The sequence below is a fragment of the Notolepis coatsorum genome (assembly GCF_963971535.1).
Source record: "Notolepis coatsorum genome assembly, chromosome: 2".
NCBI lineage: Eukaryota > Metazoa > Chordata > Actinopteri > Aulopiformes > Paralepididae > Notolepis > Notolepis coatsorum.
The window spans coordinates 157,753,765-157,770,352 of NC_140166.1; the positions used below are offsets into that span (position 1 = coordinate 157,753,765).

Genomic DNA, 16,588 nt, shown 5'->3' on the forward strand with positions numbered 1-16,588 from the left:
TTTTGACAAAAGGAGGTTTGAGAGAGATATTAATTCACGCTCTCATTCATCTCCGCTCTCTCCTCCCCCTCCCTCTCTCTCTATCTCCTCTCTCTCTCTATCTCCTCTCTCTCGCTCTCTCTATCTCCTCTCTCGCTCTCTCTCTATCTCCTTCTGATGATGGTTATACATTCAAACTGTGAAAATTATGATCATGTTTTTGTAAGCTAATATATAGTATGAACTTGTTATATTGAGTTGTAAGTTATTCTGGTATATGTTTCATGGAGGTCTAAACGTTGTATTTTTTGCTGCTGGGAAATATTCAAATGAGCCAAACAGTAAGCTGATTATTTTTAAATATAAAAACATATTTTGTGAGATGGGACTGTATCGTTGAGACCAGAACATAGTTTATTAATCTGTTTTCCACAGAGCTCAGTTTTTTCTCATAGTTCCAATATGGTAGTCTGTGCAGTGTAAATTGTGTGCAGCTTTCTTTGACTTCTAGAATACAGTTATTTAAACACTACTGTTGTGAAGGGCCAGATTAAACTGAATATATATATGTATCGTTTGATATACTTTGTATATTATTTATATATACAGATCCAGCCAGAATTAGTCATCGGAACAGCTGTTTTGCCGGCCGGTTTGACGCCGTTTGCATGGTTAATGGTAACAATGACCAAGCGGGGGCGCTCTCACACAGCTGGTGACATCTCCCCGACGCGCCGGCTTTTTGTTAATGCATTTAAACCACCATTAAGTTAAACCATGTATTATTTTGGCCATATAGTGGCGCTGTTGTGAGTTTGTGGATGCTGCAATGCTGTATCCACATTTAGGAGAAGAAGAAGAAGAAGAAGAAGAAGAAGAAGAAGAAGAAGAAGAAGAAGAAGAAGAAGAAGAAGAAGAAGAAGAAGAAGAAGAAGAAGAAGAAGAAGAAGAAGAAGAAGAAGAAGAAGAAGAAGAAGAAGAAGAACCTTTGTTTTGCAACTGGAGTCGCGTTTATTTTTCAAATGTAAACTAGTCAATACTATCTTAAACAATGTCAGCAGTCAGTGTATATTTTCAACAATACGTTTGTTTACCAATAGGTTAAACTGTTTTTGGATCTTTGTTGGCACTCTTTCAACATTTGGATTATAGCTCAGTCACAGCGTTACAGACCAGCGTTAAACGTTCCAGAGACGGTAAGTTAATTTAACTTATTCTAGTCTAAAGAAACCTATATATTACTATTTGTTAATCAGAGCGTTATTTGGTTATAACACCGTGTGTGCGTCGTGTGTGTGCGTGCGTGCGCGATATATGTTACTATTGATTAATGCGTTTGTTAATATAACACTGTGTGTGCGCGCTTGATAAAACAAAGCATACTGTATTACTGTGTGTTTATATTGTGAGCAAGTCAAGCAAGTGTAATTGAACACAATACATGCTGACATCATGACATGCATCTTGCTGTTTGTCATTCTATTGCTAATGCCAGGTAATGTGAATTAATGTCACAAAACGAATCCCTTGGATAGGATAAAACAAAGCATCTACTGTATTACTGTGTGTTTATATTGTGAGCAAGTCAAGCAAGTGTAATTGAACACAATACATGCCTTTTTGAAATCAACCAAGATAATGGAGAAATATCAGTCAAGTCCGAAATCGACCGTGAAACCATTGGCAACGGAAGTTTTGTTGAGGTTGTTGTGATTGTTAAGGTACATGTCTCTTTTATTTATTTATTTCCAATAATAATGATTTAAATTACTACTACTAGTCTTAGCAGTAGCAGTTGTCATAGTAGTAGTAGTAGTAGTAGTAGTAGTAGTAGTAGTAGTAGTAGTAGTAGTAGCAGTAGTAGTGTAGCAGTTGTAGTAGTAGTAATAGTAGTACTAGTATTAAATATGAGCCTAGCAGTAAAGTTATCAATTATCTCCTCTCCTCTCCTCTCCTCTCCTCTCCTCTCCTCTCCTCTCCTCTCCTCTCCTCTCCTCTCTTCTCTTCTCTTCTAGGCTACTGAGGCTAATCTGAACATCCATGGGGTGTATGCCTTCACCACTGCAGAGGTACAGATCAGAATTCTCGACATAAACGACAACAAACCCGAATTCTACAGGTGCGAAGATACATGTGTCCCGCAGGACACCTTCACAGGAGAGATTATTGAGCACTCATCAGGATCCATCCCCCTCGACATCACTGTCAGAGATGCGGACCAGGTCACAGGATTTTTTTTTCTTTTTCTTTTTTTTAATTCTTTAAAAAGATAAACAAAAACAGAGATATTGAAAAGAAAAAAACAGTCTCTAATTTGATGTTTATTAGATTAGATTAGATTAAAATGTATTGTCATTATACAGCACAAGTACAGTACAACAAAAAGAAGTTTGGCATCTAACCAGAGTGTACCAGACTGTAACAGTTAAGTGCAATAATAATATACAATGTACAAGTAATTAAATGTGATATATATAACAAGCTACTGGTAATATATGCAACATGTATTTACAGTATAATTATATAAAGTGATACAGGTAATGTACTAAGATAAGATAAGATATTCCTTTATTGATCCGCTTGGGGAAATGCGGGCATCATACAGTAGTAGCATGGGGGGGGGGGGTACATGGGAGAGGGGCATGGTAATAGTATAATACATTAATATAGGCAATACAACTATTGTAATGATACAAATAAGCAGTGTAAACAATATAATTAACTCTGAATATAAGAATATGGTGGTAAGCCATGCTGGCCAGTGGTATAACTATTGAGAGTAGGTATGGGATATATACAGATATAGATATAATATATACTGTACATATTATTAAATTTTATTATACAGGTATGTGAATAGGGAGGGATATATGCAGACATATCCAACAATTATAGATACATATATATACAGTATATACTGTATAATATAATTATTATCACTGTTTCAAAACACTTCAATGAAAAAAGCAGAGACCATGTTGTCCTGTTGTACTGTCCAACTGTATGACACATAACAAGACCTGAGTGGTTACTTGTGATTAAGTATGAATCATTATGTTTATTGTGCAGGGAGGACAAATCAAGCTAACCCTGGCTGGAGACGTCAAGGATGTGTTCGCCGTAGTTCCTGTGTTTACCGTTGCAGAAAGCGCAACTCAAGTTCAACTCATGGTCCAAAAACCCTTGGAGCTGGATTTTGAAAAGAAAGAATTTATGGTTGTGCAGGTAAGGAGATGGAAAATGTAAGAATTGAAATATCAAAGTTGCTTTATGTAGAGTAATCATTAAAACATCACTACTTCATACAGTATTCTGTTCGGTTGGTACTGTGTACAGTCAGTACATCACTACTTCATATGTTCTGTTGGTACTGTGTACAGTCAGTACATCACTACTTCATATGTTCTGGTGGTACTGTGTACAGTCAGTACATCACTACTTCATACAGTATGTTGTTCTGTTGGTACTGTGTACAGTCAGTACATCACTACTTCATACAGTATGTTGTTCCGTTGGTACTGTGTACAGTCAGTACATCACTACTTCAGTGTTGTAGTCGAGTCACTAAATATCGAGTCTGAGTCGAGTGTCGAGTCCCCAGTGTTTGAGTCAGAGTCCAAGTCCAAGTCACCAAAGAAGAGCCCAAGTCGAGTCCCCATTACCCGAGTCCGAGTCCAAGTCATCAAGGTTGAGTCCACTCCATTCTGGCAGTCGAAGAGCTGACATACAAATAAAAAAAGGTCTACATTATACATAAATGACACAGCGTTCACCATTTAAAATGGAGTTTATTTACTTTGTGACACAATAGCCACAATAAATAGACACAATAAAGAAATCTAACCCTAACTAACCTTACTGTCATGCACTTGTCCTAATAAACTAACCTACACTGTAGCACTCAACACTTTGATGAACATTGTTACTCAGCTGATAGAGTTGTACCCTTCCTGATGACTTGTCGTACAGAACTTGTAAGTCGCTTTGGATAAAAGCGTCAGCTAAATGACTAAATGTAAATGTAAATAGCCAAACAAATGCACTAGCCATCAATATCTTATTACAAATGATTAGGGCCTATTACCAAAAAATAACTAAATAAATAACAAAATAAAAACTAAAATAAATGTATCAATTCACAAGTCCTTGTCTGCACCTTCCGAGTCCGAATGCAGTCAATGCTCGAGTCCATGTCCAAGTCCGAGTCCTCAGTGCACAAGTCCAAGTCGAGTCACAAGTCCTGAAAATCAGTCCAGTACTCGGACTCAAGTCCAAGTCCTGGACCCGAGTACTACAACACTGCACTACTTCATATGTTGTTCCGTTGTCAAAATCTTAAGCCGTTTTGAGCCTGGGCTCCAACCACAATGGTAACTGTGCTTAGTGTGTGAGTCTCAACATGCAGCTGAGTCTCTGACATCACAAATCAGCACATTTTCAGATGACTCAGTTCAGTGAGGGTGAATATTGTGAGAGGAGAATTGGAAGAATGCGCCAATATGAGAATTAGAGACATAGATCATATTAAAGGGGAACTATTTTACTATTTCTTTCACTATTTGGGCACTTTTACACAATTCCTGTGAGTCTATGGAACACCTCTGTAATATATATATTTTTTTTATTCATTGTTTTGTATTTCTAATCAAGTCCTCAAAAACAGCATTTTTCTACCTCAAGATCTTAAGCCGTTTTGAGCCTGGGCTCCAACCACAATGGTAATGGTTCTGGGGGAGAGAAAGAAATGAGACAAATTATTTCTAATCTATTTCTTTTTTCTTTCGCTGCAGCTCCCACTGTTGCAGCGACCACAGACCAACCCAACAACATCCCTGCCTGTATCCTCTCACTGTACCAAGACCATCCCCATGCCCCTCTCTCCAGACATAGGCATACCAACACCACAGCACATCCAGAGCTTTGATCTTGAGGAAGCAAGACAACTACAACTGCAAATGACGGGACAGGCTGCATGTCCACTGTGGCACAAGGAGCGAGAGGGCAGGCTGACTGCATCAGAATTTGGCAAGATACTAAAGAGAGAGAATTTCAGATGCCTTCATACAGTCCACATATTACCCCAAGCCCTTCACTGCTACAGGCTCAGCTGAAGGAGAAGGAGGAGGAGAACAGACAGGCAGCCCGAGACCCAGTCTTGCAGGAGGGTTAAGGGGGTTAAGCGTCTTGCTCAAGGACACTTACATTGGAATGTGATGGCTGCAACCCCCACACCATTGAAATGCTAATTGTCCACCACCTAGTATTTATCGTTGCCATTTGAGAGTTCACACTCTACCATAGCAGTCATCAAAAAGGATCATGGATCATCTTTAGACAAATAAATTGATACTAATAATAGATTACTTTGAACCTTGCACCTTATTAAACCTTGTCTAAAGATTAGATTAGATTAAAATGTATTGTCATTATACAGCACAAGTAGGTCCATGCAGGAGCAGCAGCAGGCCACCACCCAACTCTTCCTGCAGATGATGGGGACTTTTGCAAGAGCCATATTGCCTCAATCTCAGACCCCGCCGGCACCACAGTGGATGCCCACAGCTCAAATGATGCCCCCACGTGCCTGGCCCAAGACATTGCCTCCAACTAACCATGCCACATCAGTTTGTAGAGGCTTTTGGCAATCGTGTTGCGGTTATTCTGGACTGCTTTGAAATTGGCACTGAGACCATCAAATCTGAAAGCGCAGGCACAGACATATTCCCACTACAAGCAAAAGCACACTGTTAAGTACCTGATTGGCATTACACCACAGGGGTCTATCTCTTTCATTTCCAAAGGGTGGGGAGGGCGTGTAAGTGACAAGCATCTGACCGAGAACAGTGGTCTCCTCAATAAACTGTTGCCTGGAGACTTGGTTTTAGCAGACCGTGGATTTGACATTGGGGACCATGTTTCATTAATGTGTGCATCGGTGAAAATCCCTGGATTCACAAGCGGACGTGCCCAGATGGATCCAAAATCTGTAGAAGAGACACAGCAAATAGCTCACCTCAGGGTCCATGTTGAAAGAGTGATCGGTTTGGTACGCAATAAGTATCGCATGCTACATAATACCATACCAGTCCAACTGCTGGTTCCATTTGAAGACGAGGACTTTTCTTTCATTGACAAGATTGTGACTGTGTGCTGTGCCTTAACGAATATGTGCCACAGTGTTGTTATGAAACCACCAGACCATGCGTTACCAGATAGTGAGGGAGAGACGGAGTTATCTGTTATCTGTTATGCTAAAGCTAAAATGGAAAATCAAGGCCTCTTAGTTTTACTGATGTGGATTATTTAAATTCAGTTTGTCATGTTTTCATTGTTATTTGAACAATGTTATGTCCTGTAAATACTAGGGCTGTCAAAAGTGAATGCTTTAACTGTATTTCACAGGAGAGAAACTGTATTCATTGAAAGCTATTAAAATTGCCTTTGAATCTAAATATACTTTCTGTGTTTTTACATTAATTCCATGATTTCTAAAAAAAAATATTTCAAACCATTCCAATTATTAACACATTTACTGCTGTAGCATACGATTGGTAAAACAGTAACATATGGTAAACATTGGTACAACATTGCTAGAACAGATGTAATATAGCATTGTATATTAGTATACTGCATAGTATATTGACAAAAATAAAGAATTAAGACTCGCACAGGTTTGTTTTTCTTCTATCTATCTATCTATCTATGAGCCGTACTGTATTGTACCCATTCTGCAATCTGTTAAATAAAGTTTTAGCTCTAATTAAGAATGACAGTGACCTAGCTGACTATTATTTCACAGGTTGGGTAGGAAGAGTGGGTGGGGGACACTGTACAACTGAACAAGCAAAACTGTACATTGGAATATTGACTCCCTCCCAGCAGAACTCCGCACCGCCCCAACTCTGGACTAATTTAAAAAACTGCTCAAAACCCACCTCTTCAACTTGGCCTTCAACCCCTAACTTTCTCACTTTATATGTATATGTTGTGTCTGTCCACTATGTTTGTTAATTTGTCATCTCCCCCCCCCCCCCCCTATGTAAAGCGACCTTTGGTCCTCTGAAAGGCGCTATATAAAACGAAGTTATTATTATTATACTTGGTCATTTACTGTACATTGGGGGGGGGGGGGGGTTGTGTTAGGACATTTACAGGGCCCAGTTTAGAATTGCAGTCTCCCGTAGGTGTTTTTTTAGAGTGTTTTTGAAAGTGGGAAGTATTTTGACATGTACATGGGTACTTTGGTCGTGTAGTGTATCTTGTAGACCAGGCCCATTGCAAGTTGTGTCTACTCTAAGCCATCCTAGGTTGTCAAAGTGGGCAGGGGTGAGGTGGGTTCTAGGAGTAAGGTCAAGCAGTAGTCTGACCAGATTGTTTTGAGATGTTTGTAATTTTGTTTTTGTTTCTGACACAGGTTCCCCTCAACTACAGTATAGACTGTTAATAGATGACGGGACCTAAGATGGGTTTACACACTGTACCAGGAGAACTGTAGACAAGGAGTTGTGTTACAAGAGAAGTGATTCAAAACTAAAACTTTGTTTGTAATGACAGCTTCAAGGATGCTTTCTGTATGATCACCCGTATGATCACCCCCCCCCCCCCCCCCCCCCACCTCCAATGTACAGCCCTCACCCAACCCACCCAACCCCACCCCACCCACCCAACCTCCTCCAATGTACAGTTTCTATGCCAAATGTATATACACTCTTTTTCTGGACACTTTTGTATCACAAACAGTACTGTATTTGCAAATCTGATATGTCATAAATGTATAGATGTAGCAGTACTGTCTATCTGTATGTCATATATGTTATGATGAATTGAAAATGGGGGACCCTGATGTAAACAAGACGAAAGTCTTTCTCTGGTCTGCATCCCCTTAACAATTGTATGTATTGAGCTGTACTGTACCCATTCTGCAATCTGTTAATAAACTTTTCAATCAATCAATCAATTATTGATTATTTTTTTTATATCACGTTAACAATCAAATGGCTAGCAAGCTCACCTGTGACATACTGTACAGTGCAAAATACAAGAGTACAATCTTAGTCAACTTTTATGAAAACAATACACAAGTTGGAACAGTTTGAACGTTTTATTTTTACTTTCGTCTTGTTTACATCAGGGTCCCCCATTTTCAATTCATAATGACATACATGACATACAGGTAGACAGTACTGCTAGTGTACATCTATACATTTATGACATATCAGTTTTGCAAATACAGTACTGTTTGTGATACAAAGTAGTAGTAGATAGTAGACATAGCAGCATAGTGTAGGTAGTAGTAAATAAAACGATATGCAAAGGAACGTGACGCGTCGCTACTGTAACTCCGCCATCACAACCATTGAACTATTATAACTCTGTTACACCTATACACGGCTGGCCCATAGTAGGTAGTAATAGATAGTAATACATACTGTACTGTAGTCAGAAATAAGACGTTACCAAAATAATAACGTTTAGGCAAATCACAGACGCGGATACACAGTGTTGAATGAGGAAGTCAATAATCAATAGACCGCCGCCGCGCCGGGCGACTTTGCGCCTCCTGGCGGCATAAAACAGAACAGCAGCCTGGGTTCCCAATTAATTAAAACGACGTGATATAACCGTGCGCGCGTCGCGGCAAAGCGCCCAGGAATACTAAAAGCTTCATCTGTATACACGGAATATCCCTTTACCTGCGTACAGACCAGAGTAATATTCGCTCTCCTATTGGACAGCGGCCCCAGGCACCAACGACCAAGCCCCCAACGGCAAGTTCAAAGGCAACTCCGGGCATGTCAGTACATGCCCAGAGTCTGCATAGTAATACGAGACAAGAACTGAGGTTGGGACTAGATATTCACCTTACGTATAAATACGGCGCAGGTGTAAACAGCAGTAGTCTTACCAAAACCTTAATACCTTCACCACGAGTCAACATGCAGTGAAGTGAGCAACCTTGCATCTAAATAGAGCATTGAGAACCGCTTGCGAATAGAATGTTAAAGTGTCAGAGTTTAACGCAGTAACGTTGAGTTCGACTTAATCTAATGTGAAGTAATAGTCGATCATTTATTGTGTATCGTGCGGCTACAGTTCTTCCGTGACCATGATCCATCGGTTCGTCGTGCTTTAGCTAGTGCACTTATCCAGGCTGTGCGGCCTAAATCCGTGCCCACACCCGAGGAGTCCTAGGCGAGAACCGTTGGAGTTGTACACAGGAGAATCGACACCGGTGATTGCAGAACCATTTCTGGTTGGATTATATTGCAATCTTTAATACAGTCAGGGTTTTGTAACCCCTCAGTTACAACTACAGACTGCAACACAGCCACTTTTCCATAGAGTCAGTCCTCTTCCATGCCTCCATACTGATCTGTAAATTTAAGACGCTAAATGCATTGAGTACTCATTTGTCAAGATATCATGCTGCACAACTTAGCAGTAGACCAGAACAGAGTCTGAGCCCTGTGGTAATAAAATGCCCTTTGTGCGCATTTCGGGAACCCTTTTCTGAATCAATTTTCTTAAGTCATCTCAGAAAGCATTTAAAAAATAATTAAACAGTGACATGCCCATATAAGGATTGTAGCTATAGCACAAATGTTTACTCTTCATTCAATTGCCATAAAAGCAGAGAACACCAATTAAGTCTTGCATCAGACTTAAAAGCTGTCGTTGTTGAGGATCCCCAAGACAGGATTTCTGAGGTCACTAGTGATTTGCATGAAGAATGTCCAGGCCAGAGCATAGAAGTAATGGATGATGATGATCAATGTGACACTGACAATCTAAGAAATCAACTTAAAATGAACGTATCTTCCTTGTTCCTAAAGATGCAGGCTATCCTCCATGTCTCAAACACAGCTAACCCTACTGTCCCTACTGTCCCTACTAACCCTAACCCTACTAACCCTACTGTCCCTACTAACCCTACTAACCCTACTAACACTACTGTCCCTACTAACCCTACTGTCCCTACTAACCCTACTAACCCTACTAACCCTACTGTCCCTACTAACTCTACTAACCCCTGCTGCATGTTTGGACCATGCGATTTGAGGCCAAGCACCGCTTTTTCAAAAGAGTGGTGCATGACACTCAAAACTTCAAAAATATCTTGAAGACGATGGCAATCAGACACCAACATATGATGGCATATCATCTTGCTTCACCATCATATTTCAAGCCAAAAACCCAGGCATCCAGGGTTGACTCTGTTCTGGTTTCATCTCTACCAGCAGTAGCTCAGGTACACATTAGAGGACACACAGTTAGTGACACAATCTACCAAACATCAAAGGTAACCATTGATGGCACAGACTATGTCTGTGGGAGTGGTGGACTGTCTACATTTAGCCAAATAGAACAGATCTACCTTGTGAATAACGAGGTTTCTTTTCTGTGTCGAGACTATGACTCCTGGTATATAGAACATCTTAGGTCCTATGAGCTGTCAACCACACAACCACATATGTCCATCTACCTACAGTCTGGTCTCAATGATACAGTCCCACTCTCAGCATATATGATCGATGGTCTGCTGCTGCTGCTGACTCCCAAGCGATTCATTCAAGTGAAACAGAAGGTGAATAGTTATTTTATTAATCGATTATTGTGTCTTTATTCACTCGTTGTGTAATTGACCAGTTTATATTCTGTATAAGTTCATATTCTGTATATGTTAATAATGACGCTTTCTGTGTTGTGTTTATGACTACTCCTTAGGTCCTTGAGCTGCTGTCTGTCGACCGGACCACATCTGTCCACTGTCCATCTACCTGCAGTCTGGTCACAACGATACAGTCCCACTCAGCATACAAGATCGATGGTCTGCTGCTGCTGCTGACTCCCAAGCGATTCATTCAAGTTTCCATAGCACAATGGCAGCTGCCTCCCCACAACCCATGATCCTTCGTGTTGTTGAGACAGACCGGGCTAGAACATTTAAACTCAGTTCACGACCCGCCTCTGTTGATGCACTGATCACGATTATAAAAGAACAGTTGGAAATAGACCTTGACTTCAGTTTGCTGTATGAAGATCCAGACTTTGATGGGAAACTTACTTCCCTTGATGACATTACGGAATTGCCACAAAAAGCTGTTGTGCACATTTCACTTTCGCTCGACTCCAGCTCTCTCGCATCTACTGATATACTTTCAGATATGTCATCTCCATAACGTCTAAGCAGATGGCCTCCAGGTCCTTTTCCAGTTCCTTCATTTGCATTCGATGTTGAGCTGAAACTTAGAGACGGAAACAAAGAATTTGAGAAGAACAAGAGACACCTTAAGTTGACAAGAGACCTAAAGCACGACATCTTAGAAAAGCTTGCATCTACAATGTATGCTTTCAAGGCTTATCCAAGTGATAAAGAGATAGCAGTGGCTTCTGCGGCTCTTGTCGCCAAACATCCCTGCTTGAAGGAAGCAGGATCTGAGACCGGCTGCAATGGATGGAAGAACAGCATCAAATTCAAGATGGGCAATTTCAGGAACAAGCTGAGACGGGCAGGATGTGAGGAGGTCACTGTAAATGCTGGAAAAAGAGGTAGAAGCAATCCTGATGGCGAACCTTCACATTCCAACATTAAAAGACCCAAGCGAGCAGAAGTAAACTTCCTACCCAACTATCCCCAAGGAGAGGATTCCTTGAGGCTTGAGCAGTTGAGGCAGACAATTGCTGAAGAAGTCAAGAAGACTGAGAAGAACCTGCCCCTCATTAGAAAGCTGATGCAGACCACATTTGCCCTGCGCCGACAGACCATAGTGAAGTCCAGCCCACCAGTGAAAGAGCTCATGGACCTCTGGCCTGCTCTCAAAATGGAGTCTGAGGTAATATAGATCAGCTCTCTCTTTCCTGTGTTAACATTTGGCACATTCTGTGTGTTTTAAAGTGAAACTTGTGATTCTTAAGCCTGGTTTATATACTCTAGCGGCGCATCTGCGTGTGTGTTCTGTGCGCCCCCGCGAGCTAGTCATCAGCGACCGATTCCGCAAAGCATGTAATGACATGGTTGACCAGAAATCCCGCCGTCATGCTCTGAAGCCCAAACCAAACAAAGTAAGAGATCCACCAAGTTGAAGTGACTAATTGATGTTGATATACTATATTGTCCTGCTGTTTTTAAATATAGGTGTATGCAGAGTTCCAGCTGATTACCAACCAGAACCTGCCCAACACATTCTACGCTGAGCTTGACCGCCATCTTCCTCGACTGATGACGTTATTCAGACAGAAGGCGTCCAAAACTGGGAACACAGCAGATGCTTTGGCTCACATTTTAAAAATCCACGATGAACAGGTGAATAGATTATTATACATGTCATAGGTCGAACCTCTGTAACATTGAACAGGTTCAATGATTCAAAAGAGCTTTTGAATTTTACAATTAGTCCACCATTGTGTTTGCCATTTTTCTGATTGCATTAAAGATGTGAACATGTTATTTGTGGACATATCTGATTGGACTGTTTAAAATCCGCTTTGTTCAGTAAACATTTCCATATAATACAATTATTTTTCTTCTTCTTAATCTTACATCTTAATAGGAAATCCATGATGTTCACACCAGGCGTACCTGTTGTGAAGGATCAGATTAAACCGAATATGTATATTTATTTATATATATATATTTAATTGTATTTGTATATCGTTTGATATCCCCTGTATATTCATTGTACAATATGCACTGAATATCCCTTTAGTCTACTAAACAGCCCATAATAGTTTCATTCTACCATTGGACGAGAACCTGGCGCCAGGTTGCCATACCCCTAGGTCCAAGTTCAATCGTGCCGCCTAACATGTCGTGGCAAGCCCCGGTTCCGCGCAGGAATATGTCGGGCGAAATACGAATGGTACTATTTGTTCATAGCGCATATATATATGGCGCAAGTAAAGTAGAACTTTCTTTTAGTCCAGTTCTTTACCCTCCAACAGAGTGACAGACGCAAAGCCTCCCCACGACGCACGTGTGGTGTAGTAAGGCCTACTTGGCCCAGAATAGGCATTGAGATATCGTGTAGATTAATAGTTGAATAGTCATAGTTTGGCACTATACCGTCGAGTTGGACGTATTCTATTAAGCTAATAATAGTCTATTTATGTATGGTGCATCATTCGGTTAGAGTTATAAAGTTATCAGTACCCCCATCGTTCCTGACGTTATCTGGACGCTTAACCAGGCTGGGCAGACCCCTAGTGGTGGTTGCATCCGAGGAGCTCCGGGCCAAGAGCGACTGGACCTGTATATTGGATTACTCTACCCGGACGACGGCGAGCCTTCCACGGCTTGGATTATGCTTTGGGTGCTTTGATTATTCCATGGATAAAGGCCAACACTGCGGAGTGTTGGAACTACCCCCCGGAGAGGACTCCAGGTGAGACGGCGCTCTACACCAGTGAGGTCGCCTCACGTCTCTCCGTTGTGGACCGGCAGCTACCGTCCACAGAGGGTCCAGCTGTATTCGTCTGCGGTCCGAGGTTCTGTGGGCACCGTGTCCAAGACTTTGGATTCTCCCAAGACACCGTCGGCCAGATGGGATACCGCCAGCGGCTTCTCTAACCCCCCCCTCCTACTGTCTTACAACCAGCGGGACACCCCCCCCCCCTTAGTGTATCCAGCTATAATCATTTAAGTACCATCGCTATCGTTTCCTAAATATTCCAGGTTGTATACTTACTCCCTGCGTAACCAGAGATTGGACATTCAATGTTGATTTACCTACGAATACTCATTTGCCATAAAAGTGCATATTTCATATTTCAAATCATAAATGTAATTAAGTGATCGTTGTATACACCTTTTGCTGTATTAAACCTTCGATTTGGTACATTTGTGTGGATTCGTTTCATCAGGTGGGAAAGTGTTCATCATACTTATATCTTGTACTGGATGGCCAGAAGTTAAAGTACATGAGGTAGTGGTATTAAATATCATATCTAACAATACAGTCAGGGAATTGTACCCCTCAGTTACAATTGGTCCTTCGAGCCGGAGGGTAACTAGTGTAATATTAATATAGTGTTATTAATATCGAAATGGCCTATGATGAACACTCCACGAAACGATCCTCCTAACCTAGAACGCCCGCGGCGCAGACGACAGACACCTCAGTACTTAGAGGCTTACACTGTCAGTCAACTACCTAGCCTTCGACAAACGGTAAACGCGGTAAAAGTAGAAAGTAAAATTATGTCTGACCTTAACGACCAGGTTTCCCCGACCACAGAGGCCCTAGTAGGTCCTAATGTAACTGACCAAGCTCACGGTGGGGACCAGGAGGGAATTGACATGCCTTTACCCCCCGCCACTACCCAAGAAGTAGTCCCCGACCAGGCCCGGGAGGAAGACAACCCTACAGAGAGAGAACTCTGCACGGAAGAAGAGGAGGAGAGCGCCGAGGAAATAGAGCTCCAGGACTCCCCAACGAGTACCCCCAGGAGCGGCTCACGCAGGAGCGGCTCACCTCCACAACCGCCTTCCCCCAGCGAAGCGGAGAGGATACTACAACAGGCGTTCCTCGTCAGCCTGACAGCCTCTACTGAACGCGATCGACTCCAAGCGCAGGCGCTTAGCGAGCGCGAACATTTTACTATTGAAAGAGAACGCCTCCAAGCGCAGCAACGGAGCGAAGAAGAGCGCACACGCCTGGAGATGAGACGCCTCCAGACAGAAGAGAATATGGCAAGAGACCGGGCCGACGCCCAGCGCGCCGCTGCCGGTGCCCAAAGAGACGCAGAGCGCGACAGACTACAAGCGCAACTAATAGAGCAGCTGATCAAAAGGACAACACCCTCTCCCTCCGCCAGGGGTTCAAGGAACTCGTCGAGACAACAGTCAAGGGCAGCGTCTCCTCAACGAGCAAGCGACCCTGAACTTGACCAACAGACCGAGCCTATACCCCCCGCAGACCCCCTTCACAGACCGGTCCAAGCGAGACCCAGCTACAAGGAAGGAGCGGCATACACTGCGGAGAAGCTAAATAAACGATTACAGGATCTGGAGGATCTGATAGAGGAAGAAGAGGGAGAGGAGGAGAACCAAGCCCGACGACAGCACAGTACTCCACCGGACCAGGAGGTCCCATACAGTCCAGGCTATACCCCCGCGGCGCTGCGCTACAGACCCCCGACTCTATTCACGGGTGAGCACGACGCACGACCAGCCCCGAGGAACAGCACCTGGACCAGCGGGCCATGGTACCCTGTCAGTACCAGCCCACAGCGAGGCGCAAGAGGGGACTCGCCCAGGAGGTCTCTCCCCCAACGCTCGCCGATGTATCAGCCATCCACGGCGTCATACAATGCCACGCCGTCATTCCCAGACTTCGCCTATGAGAGTCGAGCACAGTACACGGAGCTCCGGATGTGCTTAGAGACAATGATGGTGGATGTCGCTGATGAACGCCACAAGTATGCAATATTACTGAAGCACCTGAAAGTACCGCGAGCGCACAATATAGCGCTAGCCTATGCTACCTCTTCGACTCCATACACAGCGGCCCTTGCAGCGCTGGATCAGAGATATGGACGTATATGGGATTACGTAATCCAAGAGATAAGGCATATTGACCGCCTACCCCCAGCCACAGACAATCGCTCACTAGACGACCTGTCAATCAAAGTGCAGTCCCTGGTAGGGATGCTGGGAGCGCAACGGGAGAAGGGCATGCATGAGCTATACGCCAACTCTAACGTCGAGAGGATTTTGGAGAAGCTGCCACCCGCAAGACAGGAGCGCTTTAGGCGGCAGAGGGATTACCGGGATCCCAACGGCCCCGAGCCATCCCTCCTTGATCTAGCCGACTTCCTGGCGAGAGAAGTCAGCAGCTTACGACTGGATACCTTCGGGCGGAGCACGCCAAGCTCCAGAGAGGGACCCAGGAGAATAAATGATGGAAGAAGATCGGTGACTGTCATGCACCAATCAGAGTCAGTACCGAGCAGTAAGAGTCACAGCACCCCCTCGAGAAAAGAGAAGAGGAAGATAGCGTGTCCCTACTGTGAGAAAGAACACTGGCTGTCACAATGTGACCTATTCACAAAGATGAATGCAGAAGAAGTGAGTCAATGGATAAAGTCCAACCGGCGCTGTTATCGATGTGCGCGGCCCCACATGGCAGCCGAATGCCGCCTAAAGAAAAGGTGCAGCCGGTGCGATGGAGCCCATCTAGATATACTACACGAAAGTAACGGAAGGCGGCCTATACCTGCACCACGGAGCGGCACCAAGGCAAGTGTCATGTACATTGACCCCGCCAGCAGCAGCGGAGCCCAAGTGCTCTTAAAGGTAGTCCGTGTGACATTGAGCTACCAAGATAAAGTCATGGACACTTACGCCGTCCTTGATGACGGGTCAGAGAAGACCCTTCTGCTCGCCTCCGCTGCGACCCAGTTGGGACTGCGGGGGAGCAAGAACGAAATGACGATTCGGACAATAAGAAGATATTTAAAGACGATAAAGGGCGAGAATGTCTCCTTCACCATCGCAGCCAACGGGCAGCCAGAGCGACGGTACAAGATCACAAATGCTTTCACCAGCCAAGAAATAGGACTATCGCAGTACACCTACCCTGTCACCAAGTTGATGGATAAATATGTGCAC

At 43.3% G+C, this 16,588-nt stretch overlaps 1 long non-coding RNA gene across 1 annotated transcript; it reads left to right on the top strand.

Annotated features, from left to right (window-relative positions):
• Positions 1–2,064: 2,064 nt before the first annotated feature.
• On the top strand, positions 2,065–5,117 carry LOC311248944. The gene is made up of 3 exons (XR_014620980.1): positions 2,065–2,201; positions 3,049–3,204; positions 4,770–5,117. It is a non-coding gene; the product is annotated as an uncharacterized lncRNA (long non-coding RNA).
• The last annotated feature ends 11,471 nt before the right edge of the window (positions 5,118–16,588 follow it).